This window comes from Mesocricetus auratus, unplaced genomic scaffold (genome assembly GCF_017639785.1).
Source record: "Mesocricetus auratus isolate SY011 unplaced genomic scaffold, BCM_Maur_2.0 Super-Scaffold_100004, whole genome shotgun sequence".
Lineage (NCBI taxonomy): Eukaryota > Metazoa > Chordata > Mammalia > Rodentia > Cricetidae > Mesocricetus > Mesocricetus auratus.
In genome coordinates this window covers 41,511,395-41,520,612 of record NW_024429189.1, presented here as the reverse complement: position 1 = coordinate 41,520,612, position 9,218 = coordinate 41,511,395, and the positions used below count along the sequence as shown (strand labels likewise).

Here is a 9,218-nt window from a genome sequence, read left to right as displayed (position 1 = left end):
CAGCATCTGCTTGCTACTGAGTGTCATTCCATCTAAGTGCTCTCAAGAGATAGTCTTGGATATATACTTGGATATATACTACACTAATTCATGCACACACACAATACAGATTTTTGTCTGTATTACAGAGAGTCTCTGACTCCAATCCCAAGGGTCATAGTTCCTTCTAGCCCTTTGTCTTTTCTTATTTGATTCTTTTTTGATAGTGAGAGGCCTGACTCTTTTTACCTACAACCCAGTGTAAGTGCACATTTACAAATTCTAGTGCAGGCCCTCCTAAATCCTCTTTTCCCCTCTGTGACCTTCCCCTGTCCCCTCTATTTATTTCCATGGTGGTCAGCAGCTATGTCTAAGCTTACATCACCTCACGTAATAAACTCTGAAGCTTCTTTTTCCTTTCAAGGACTTCCAGTAAAAGCTCCATGGCGGATTCTTTATTTGATTAACTGGGTTTTGTGCTCATCCCTGATCCATTTCTTTAGCTAGAGACATGGAATAACCCAAATGCAGGGACCTGAGTTGCCCGCTCACCCTGGAGCCTTAGAGATGGTGCACGTCCCACCCAAACCACGAGTAACAAGAACGTGGCTGAGAGGTGGTCGTCTAAACAGACGTGGGGATCCGTGTGTCAGCAGTGTGGGAGGGGATTCTGTGAGTCTCACGGTTGTCCTCTCACGACACCGTGAGTCAGTTGTGCAGCTCAGCCGGCTGAAGGAAGGACAGCGAAAGAGGCAGGAAAGGAGAAGCAGTGTCGCATAGATGCTCAAGGGCCGTGCATGGGAGCTTAGGAAGCTGAGTCGGGAGGACTGCTGTGAGCTTGAGGCAAGCCTAGGAATGCATAGGGAGTTTGTGGCCTATGTGGGGCTACTGAGGAAAGCCCTGTCTCAAGCCCCTCAAATCAAAATTTACAGTTCACATGTAAAATAATGTTGCTCCAACTTGGCCATTATTGTCAGACTTGTTAATTTAAAATTTTAAAGATTTTTTTAAAAAGTTTTGCAGTTATGTGCATGGTCTGTGGGTATGTATGTAGGAATATGCATACCAGTGCTGGTGTCCACCGAGGTGAGAAGAAGGTGTTGGATCCCCTTGGAACTGGAGTTACAGGTGGTTGAGAGCAGCCTGACTTGGGTGCTAGGAACTGAACTCAGGTCCTCTGCAAGAGCAGTAAGAACTCTTAACCAGCAAGTCATCATCACCAGGCTCTTAACCAGTAAGCCAACTCCATCCCTATCTCCAGGCCCTTAACCACCAAGCCGTCCCCCCACCATCACCAGGCCCGCTGATTTAAGAGGAGAGTAAGATGTACAGATGATTAGTAGCTTAAATGTCCACATTCATCCTAAAACCATCATTTTCCCTCATCACTGGGTTTCATTTGAGCAGGACACTCTGCCTAAGATTTGGGCAGCTGTCATTTTGTGGCCAGGACTGCCCCATGGGAGGGGATGGTCCAGTTTGGGTCTCTTGAGATGTGACCAGTAGATGCCCAAGATCATTCTTCCCTATTGCCCAGCACTGACAAGTAGCTGGAGCTTAAGGCTTCTCCACAGTAGAAAATCTTAGAAGTTCAATTTGGTTTGATAAGTTTTGAAAGTCATAGGTCCGATAGTGTGGAACAGCCTACCTGCAGTTCCAGCTACTCAGGAGGCCGAGGCTGGAGGATCACCTGAGTGAGTCTAGACCAGTGCGGTTCTCAACCTTCTTATGTTGCAGCCCCTTAATACAGTTCCTCTTGTTGTGGTGACCCCAACCATAACATTATTTCATTGCTACTTCATAATTAATTTTGCTACTGTTATGAGTTGTAATGTAAAATAACTGATATACAGGATGTCTGATATATGACCCCCCAAAGGGGTCATGACCCTCAGGTTGAGAACCACTGCTCTAGAGACTAGCTTGAACAACACAGCCAGACCCTATGTTAAACAAACAAACCAAAAAAAGCAGTAAGGTACTGTTAAGAAACTAAGACTCTCCAAGAAAAATGTGTTGTATATGAAAGTGCTTTTCTGTTTGTTTTGTCATTTGATACAATGTTTCAATGGGTAGCTTAAGCTGACAGGGAATTTGTGATCCTCCTGTCCCAACTGTGATCCGCCATACCCTCTTTTCCTTTTCTTTCTGCTTTCTTTACAAATGTAGCCTTGATGGGCCATCAAGATGACACCACAGATGGGGACTCTTACACTGAGTCTGATGTCCTGAGTTTAATCCTCAAGACCGTAGTATGCATACCTGCCCCTTCCTCAAATAAATAAATTAAATATAATAATAATAATAAAGATGTACTGTTTAACCAGGAGTGTAGCTTAGTGGCGAGTAACTGCCTAGTGTATACAAGGTTCTAGATCTGATTCCCAGCACCACAACCCAACCTCAAAAGAGACCAGCTCTGACCTTTATACTACTACGGGTCTTGAGTTTGAGACAGTTCCAGGAACAAAACTGGGTCTCTGTGGGCTTCACTCTCCTAATGAATATTTGACTTCTGTAGAAGAAAATTCCCTTAACCAGCGTTACATTTCATCAATATCACATTCTGTTAAAGATGGCATTTTAGCAGGGCTTTGTAATTCCCAGCTTCTTTTAAGTGGGATGCGTCTTTAAGGAGGGTGGGCCCCTTTCCTCTTCTCTGTGTTAGAAGGTCTCCTAAAAAAATACAACAGTCTTATGCAGCTACCCAGAAGTTTAATCACAATGCAAAAACAACATCGCTAATCTGAACAATCTCTGTGGATGACAACTCAGTGAAATAACTATCAATTAACAACATAATTGTCAGTTTAAGTTGCCAACATTAAAATAGGCAATTGTTACTCCAGTGAGGCTTTTGTGACTTTTTTCCCTCCCTTCCTCTTCAGCGGGTGTGGATATAGGGCAGGGGCCTGGGTTGAAAAGTTTAAACTGATGACCCAGTTAATTTTGTTTTAATTGCTTGATTAGCCTCTTTTACTGATCATTCAGAACTGATAACAGTTGTTCTAGTCATAAAATTCACCCCCAGGTGTGGTAGGTCATCCTTGTCTGGGTTTGAAAACCCTGTAGCTTCAAGTGTTGTGCCAGGTCTATGTTGTTTAATCAATGCTGTTGTAGATGGCATGACATCAGTGTCTCTTTTAATTTTGTAGTCAGGATGACATCAAACAAACAAACAACAGGCTTTTTGTGACATCAGAATCCGCTTTTGCTGGAAGTAACTGAAAAAAAAAAAACGGCTTAGTTTCTAACTGGGATAACTGTCTCATGGTCTCTGTGCTAGCTCAGCATGGGCATCCCTCGCTGTAGAGGAGAGTGTGTCAGGACAGGAAAGGAAAGCGCGGAAGGAAGGAATCTGAGTATAGTGGCGGAAGGACACCATGAAAACGCAAAGTCCCGGTCCCCCCTTTTGTCTGCCTATCTCTCACCGGTTACCTGGTTGGTGGAACCCAGTTAACTGTCCTGTAGGAATGCCCACAGAGGTTCTTCCTATAACCTGAACTTCTGTTTCTTTATGGACAGAAGTTCCTTTATGGACAGTACCCTTCATATACCACTAGCCAAGACCTGGAGCAGAAGAAGGAGTAATGACGGAACGCCACTGAATCTTTGGCACCGGACCAGTGGCTTTGCCCAGTCCCGAGTGGCACATTTCCATTTGAAGACAAGAGTTTGACTTGGAGCTTGGAACCCATTTCACTTGGGGCCATTACCGTGGAATTAAAAGAAAGCAGGCTGTTTTGTCAGAGCCCTGGAATGGAACAAGCAATGTGAGTGATTTTCAGAATGCGGGTTGGTTCCTGTCTTGGGTCTTTAATGTCTTACCATTAAAATGATAAGAATGATTCCATTTTTGGGGGCCTTAAAAGGATTAAGTGAGCTGAGACAGGTCAAGTGTCTGGTGCCTTGTTGGCACTCAGAAATGGCTAGTTGTTACCAGTTTAGAGAGATTATGGCTTGAACTGGAAATGTCCCAGTGGGTGGTGCTGTTTTGGGATGGTTAGAACTCAGGAGACAGAGCCCGCTGGAGAGAGTCAGTCACTAGGGTTATATGTGACAGTCCGTTGGTCCCTGCTTTGCGTTCTGATTTCTGGTCCCCTCTGGTGTGGACAGCCTTACTGTAGGCTCTGCCATGCATCCCATGCCCTCATGGAACAAAGCTTCCGGAGCTGTGAGCTGGAATGGAGACACTTTATTTATCTACAAAAATATTTAAAATAATACAACGTTGTTTTGCCTTTTGGATCGCAATGAAAGGGCATCTAAGGGCTTTTTGTTTGTTTGTTTGTTTTGTTCTTAGCCGGAGAAGTATCAATTAGTGTTTCTACTAGAAGATTACTTTTCTAAGTCAGCAGGGGACATTATGATGACAACTTTACTAGTCATCAATCCCTGAATTAAACCTTTCTGCGCAACTGGCAACTGGGATGGTCTCAGGTGGACCAGAACAATGGGAAGATGTCATTTAGTGGCTGTACGGCAAACATCCTCAGTGGGTCCCATGATCATATCAGTTTGCTGTGTGCGGTACAGTCAGCATCCCAAACACAGCCTGCACTCTCTATTCTCCTAATTTAAACAATCGTGTCAAGTTTGTAGGAGGTAGTGACCGTGCTTTCTGTGTTCACTGAGGAGAGACTCTTTAGGTGCCAAAGACGATGATTTCCAATCAGTGTCTTGCACAAGTTCTTCTTCAAATGCCTCCTGCACCTAGTTCGAGCATGGAGACACCCACGTGCTTTTCCAGCTGTGCGGGTGAAGGCCCGCCCCTTGTGGTTCATCCCCTTGAAGGTTACATTGGCTGCGTGGAAGAACTGTTGGCTCCGCAAACAGGGAACCCTTTGTGGCACCCCTTTTCCTCACCATCTGTCTGCCCTGGACCTATTCCAAATACCCGGGCTCTGCCAGCAGAATGGCCTTCCCGCTACAGAAGCATTGTAATCTGCTAATTGACAGGGTAAGGGAAATTTACATTTGGGTTACAGCTGAAAAGTTGGATGTCCCTTTGATGGGGCTTTAAATGCCGACATATGCTGTGTTGGTTTTTGATTTTAGGCATCCCTGTTTGTGCACAATCCAATGCCCTCCCCGGTGCTCTCTGCCTCATTGAGAACAGGACATCCTCAGGAGAAGAACACCAATATGACCTACCAGGGAATTAGCCTCTACTTAGTTTACTCATTAGCAATGATTTTATTATTATAATCTCTTTGTAGCAGGAGACAGATGGCAAAAGACTTTGCTTTATTGAACAAGATGCAGGATTGGACATAGTCTGCCTCACTTAATGGCTAACATCCTCAGTACTCCCTCAGCGTAATAAGCATCCTTGCATCAATACAGGGCCTGGTCCTGCATTCAGCATTCAATGCATGTGCAACGCTGTTGACATTTCTTTTTTTTTTCTGCACAAGGGTGGCAGGCAGCAGAACCCTATAGAAGGAAGCATTGTTACACTCAAACTGTTCACGATGACGTGTGTGGCTTTTCTCTTCCTGAAATGCTGCCTGAGAGGCTGGTGTGAGCAACAGGGTGGTCACACCTGCTGATCCAGACTCATGTGCCTAGAGCTCTGCCCAGAAGCCAGGCGCTTGTACAAGCATAGTGACATAGTGTGCCCTGGACTCTGCAGGCTACTCTCGTGGGGACAACCGGCAGCCTGTACTTGAGCAGTGAAGGGAAGATGAGAATGGGAGAGTGCTTCATCCATACCTTTGAAAACTTCAAAGTTGTCCCCAATCTGGTTCTGATGATCCATGTCTCAGCACAAAGCACACTTAAAGGTCTGAAATCTGCACGCCGATCGGAAATAGTTTTTAGAAAGTCAGATTTAATCCCATGAGCCAAATGATCTCTACCAACAGCGATCAGGGAAAACCAAAGTCCACGGCAAACTCTAATTTGGCAAATGCATAAAAGGTTCAAAAGAGCAGAGGTCTCATTTACATTCCTCGATCTTATATGGGATTTTCTTCTGTATTAGTAATTAAAGGGTGCAGGCTACACAGCGCAACTATATCACATAATAGCCATCGGGAACACACTAACAACTTCCTTGAAGTAACACACACTAGGGTGTTTATGGTTCGGTGTCTCATGGACTCTCTTTGATCTAAATTAGGATTCATTGGCAAACTCACAATAGGCTCCACATGTACCTCTCTCAACCTCTTTCTTTTAATCATGGAAATTAGAGATGGAAAATATCCATTAAGTCACTTAGGCCATTTCCCTGCCAGGGTGAAATTGTTGCCTGTTATTCGGGGTAGTGCTCCGTCCAGCTTAAACATAAATGTCTCCTGGGATATGAAGGCTCTTGGTTTTATAATTTTCTTCCCTTAAAATTCAGGGCAGGAAAAACATAAAACAGAGAAAACTTTCCTTCCCTCCTTGTGGGCTGGAGGTAGTGATGGTGCGGTGGTCAAGTGTGTTTGCGCGGCACCCGCTCGCTGGAAACCATTCCTCTGCTGCTGTAGTTCCAGGACTCATCACCTACACAGAGGAACGCAGCCCTGTCTCAGGCTTGCTTTCTCTTCAACCAGATGGAATGATCTAGATTCCTGAACTTGAGCTAGCAAATTCTCTACTCCGTCAGCTTGAGCTAGCAAGCCATCTACACTGTTGTCAGCTTGAGCCATTCTATTCATTACTCGGTCAGCTTGAGCTAGCAAGCTCTCTAGGCTCAGTGAAAGGGAGTGAGGCTGGGAGGGGGAGAGGACCCCGGTGATATAAACCACACAGCCCTGACGGAGCATGAGGTCACTGATGTAGTGTGAGCTAATGCCTGGATCGCTGCCCAGCTTGTGAGTGGCCTGTAGTTTTAAACTTTGAACATTTGGCATCTGAAAGATATGAAACGTGTCATTGCACAGTGAATTCCCTCTCTGACTCAGGTTCAGCAAATGAAGGAAGACTGTCGCTCAGCAGCTGCCTGCATCTGTAGCTGCAGAGGTCAGTTCTCTGGGAAAGTCACAAAACCCTCTGACCACAACCTTGGTGGGCTCTCTGCAGTGCCTCAGATGAGCTTGCTGATGGGGGAGATGATACTCTATGAGATTTACATGATTGAGATGTTCTGTTAAAATCTGGTAAGGGGGCATTTCAAATTCTGATCCAGATGTGTAGAGTGTGATCATTCGAGTTGTAAGATGGAAGTCTTCCCTGCACAGTTCACCATGGGCTTCAGTAAAAAGCTGATTTCCCAGAAGCATCTGACGGGGGATTCAGGCTCGCAAAGCCTGGTGTACTTAAGGAGGGGGCTTATTTATTGTAGAAACCCACAGCATGTTTCCATTAGAGAATTATGTCTAAACACATGGCTTCTGTAACATACTATGTTTTCCTAAGATAATTCTTATTGTAAGTACCCTAAAGGTGATGAGAGATAATGGGCCTTTGAATGTATAAAAAAACCACAACAAACCAAGAAATAAACAAACAACAACAGGAGCTGGGGAAATGGCTCAGTTGGCAAACTGCTTACTTCCGAAGCACCAAGACCTGAACTCAGTACCCAGCACCCATGTAAAAGATAAGTGCAGTGCTATACACTTGTAATGGCGGGGATACGGGGCAGAGTTTGCTGGCCAGACGGTCTAGCTGAACTGGCTATCTCCAGGTTCATGAGAGACCCTATCTCAGAAGTAAAGTGGAGGGTTGACCAGATGCCCAGTCCTTGCTGCCATGCCTATCAGTCTCAGTTCCATCCCTGGAACGCACACAATGGTAGGAGATCACCGACTCCCTCAAGTCCTCAGACCTCCACAAGCATGCGGTGACACGTGCACTCCCATTTTCACACAACTGTGCTGGTTACTTTTTTGTCAACTTGACTCACCTGGAGTCGCCTGGGAAGAACCTCAGCTGAAGAACTGCCTAGTCCAGTTGGCCCATGGCCACGTCTGTGAGGCGTTTTCTTGATTGCTAGTTAACGTGCCAGGGTCCAGGCCAATGGGTGGAGCTATCCCTAGGCAGGTGGGGCAGGATTGTATAAGAGAGGAAACTGAGCGAGCCGGGAAAAGGAAGGCAGCAAGAACCTCCATCCAGGGTCTGTGCTTCAGGTCCCTGCCGAAGTCCCTGCAATGGCTTCCCTTCAGGATGGGCTGTAAGATGAAATAAAATTCCCCACCCCAGGTTGTTTTTGGTCAGTGCTCTATCATAGCAACAGATATGCTAACTAGAGCATCTCCCCCAAAATGAATAAATAACCGAATACATTTAAAAATAATAATGAGGTGGTGGGCAGTTAAAGACACCTGACGTCAGTCTTCAACCTCCACATGCACACAAATTCATGTGAACCTCCCCAACATGAACACACACAAACAGGCGTGCGCGTGCGCGTGCACACACACACACACACACACACACACACACACACACACACACAGAGCCCATTAGAATTAGAATCTACTGATACATTCTGTTGGTGGATCCTGTACTTAGCCAAAAGCTCGGCAGCTGAGGCTGAGGTGGCAGTGACTGCCCATTGTAACAACTCTTCACATACTTTCAGTACCTAGGTTTCCCATCTACCCAAATGTGGAGCAGGCATGTTACGGACAACGCCTATGGGGCGGTGGTCCAGTGTGAGGTCACAAGGCTGAAGGTCACACATAACCTAGGAGTGGCTGCAAGACACTTCTGCCCCAGGTAATTTCTTTTAGCCCGCAGACTAAGGCAAGACCATCTTCCTCGACATCTCATCTCTGCACAATAAAATGGTGTGTCAAGTCACTATTGTGAGTCACTGCTCCTCACTAAGATTAGCCCTGATATGGTAGATTTGTAACGTCTTGTTAAAGTCTAAATAGTTTGTTTTTGGTTGATAACCAATGCTATTCTTCTGATTGTGATCTTTAAGTGCCTGGAAGACCCCTAAGTTCACAGATTCCTAAATTAGTGATTGGCTAAGTTAACAAGATGATTAGAGAAAGGAAGATACCCTGCTTAGCTCCTGGAGTCCTGTTTGCAGCAGGTAGGAACTTGCGTTTTCACTCTGGGCTTTACTCAGCCAAAAGCTTATGACTGGTATTCATAAAAAATAATGCGAGGGTGGGGGAAAACCATGAGTCAGAAGATTCAAGTAGAGATGCAAACAGACACAGGTACAGGGAGGTGAATCCCAGAGCTGTGTGTTCAGCAAGAAACGAGGTGTACGAGAAAAACACACGCATCTATATTAAAACTTCAGTTACGTTTAGGATCATTTTCCCAGTGAGCAGCATTAGAATGTT

At 45.3% G+C, this 9,218-nt stretch overlaps 1 long non-coding RNA gene across 1 annotated transcript; it reads right to left on the bottom strand.

The window, feature by feature from the left end:
* Window positions 1-5,237: 5,237 nt before the first annotated feature.
* LOC121140180 lies at window positions 5,238-8,507 on the bottom strand. The gene is made up of 4 exons (XR_005876986.1): window positions 8,402-8,507; window positions 7,820-8,084; window positions 5,695-5,774; window positions 5,238-5,415 (listed from the first exon to the last, which is right to left on the bottom strand). It is a non-coding gene; the product is annotated as an uncharacterized LOC121140180 (long non-coding RNA).
* Between the last annotated feature and the right edge of the window lie 711 nt (window positions 8,508-9,218).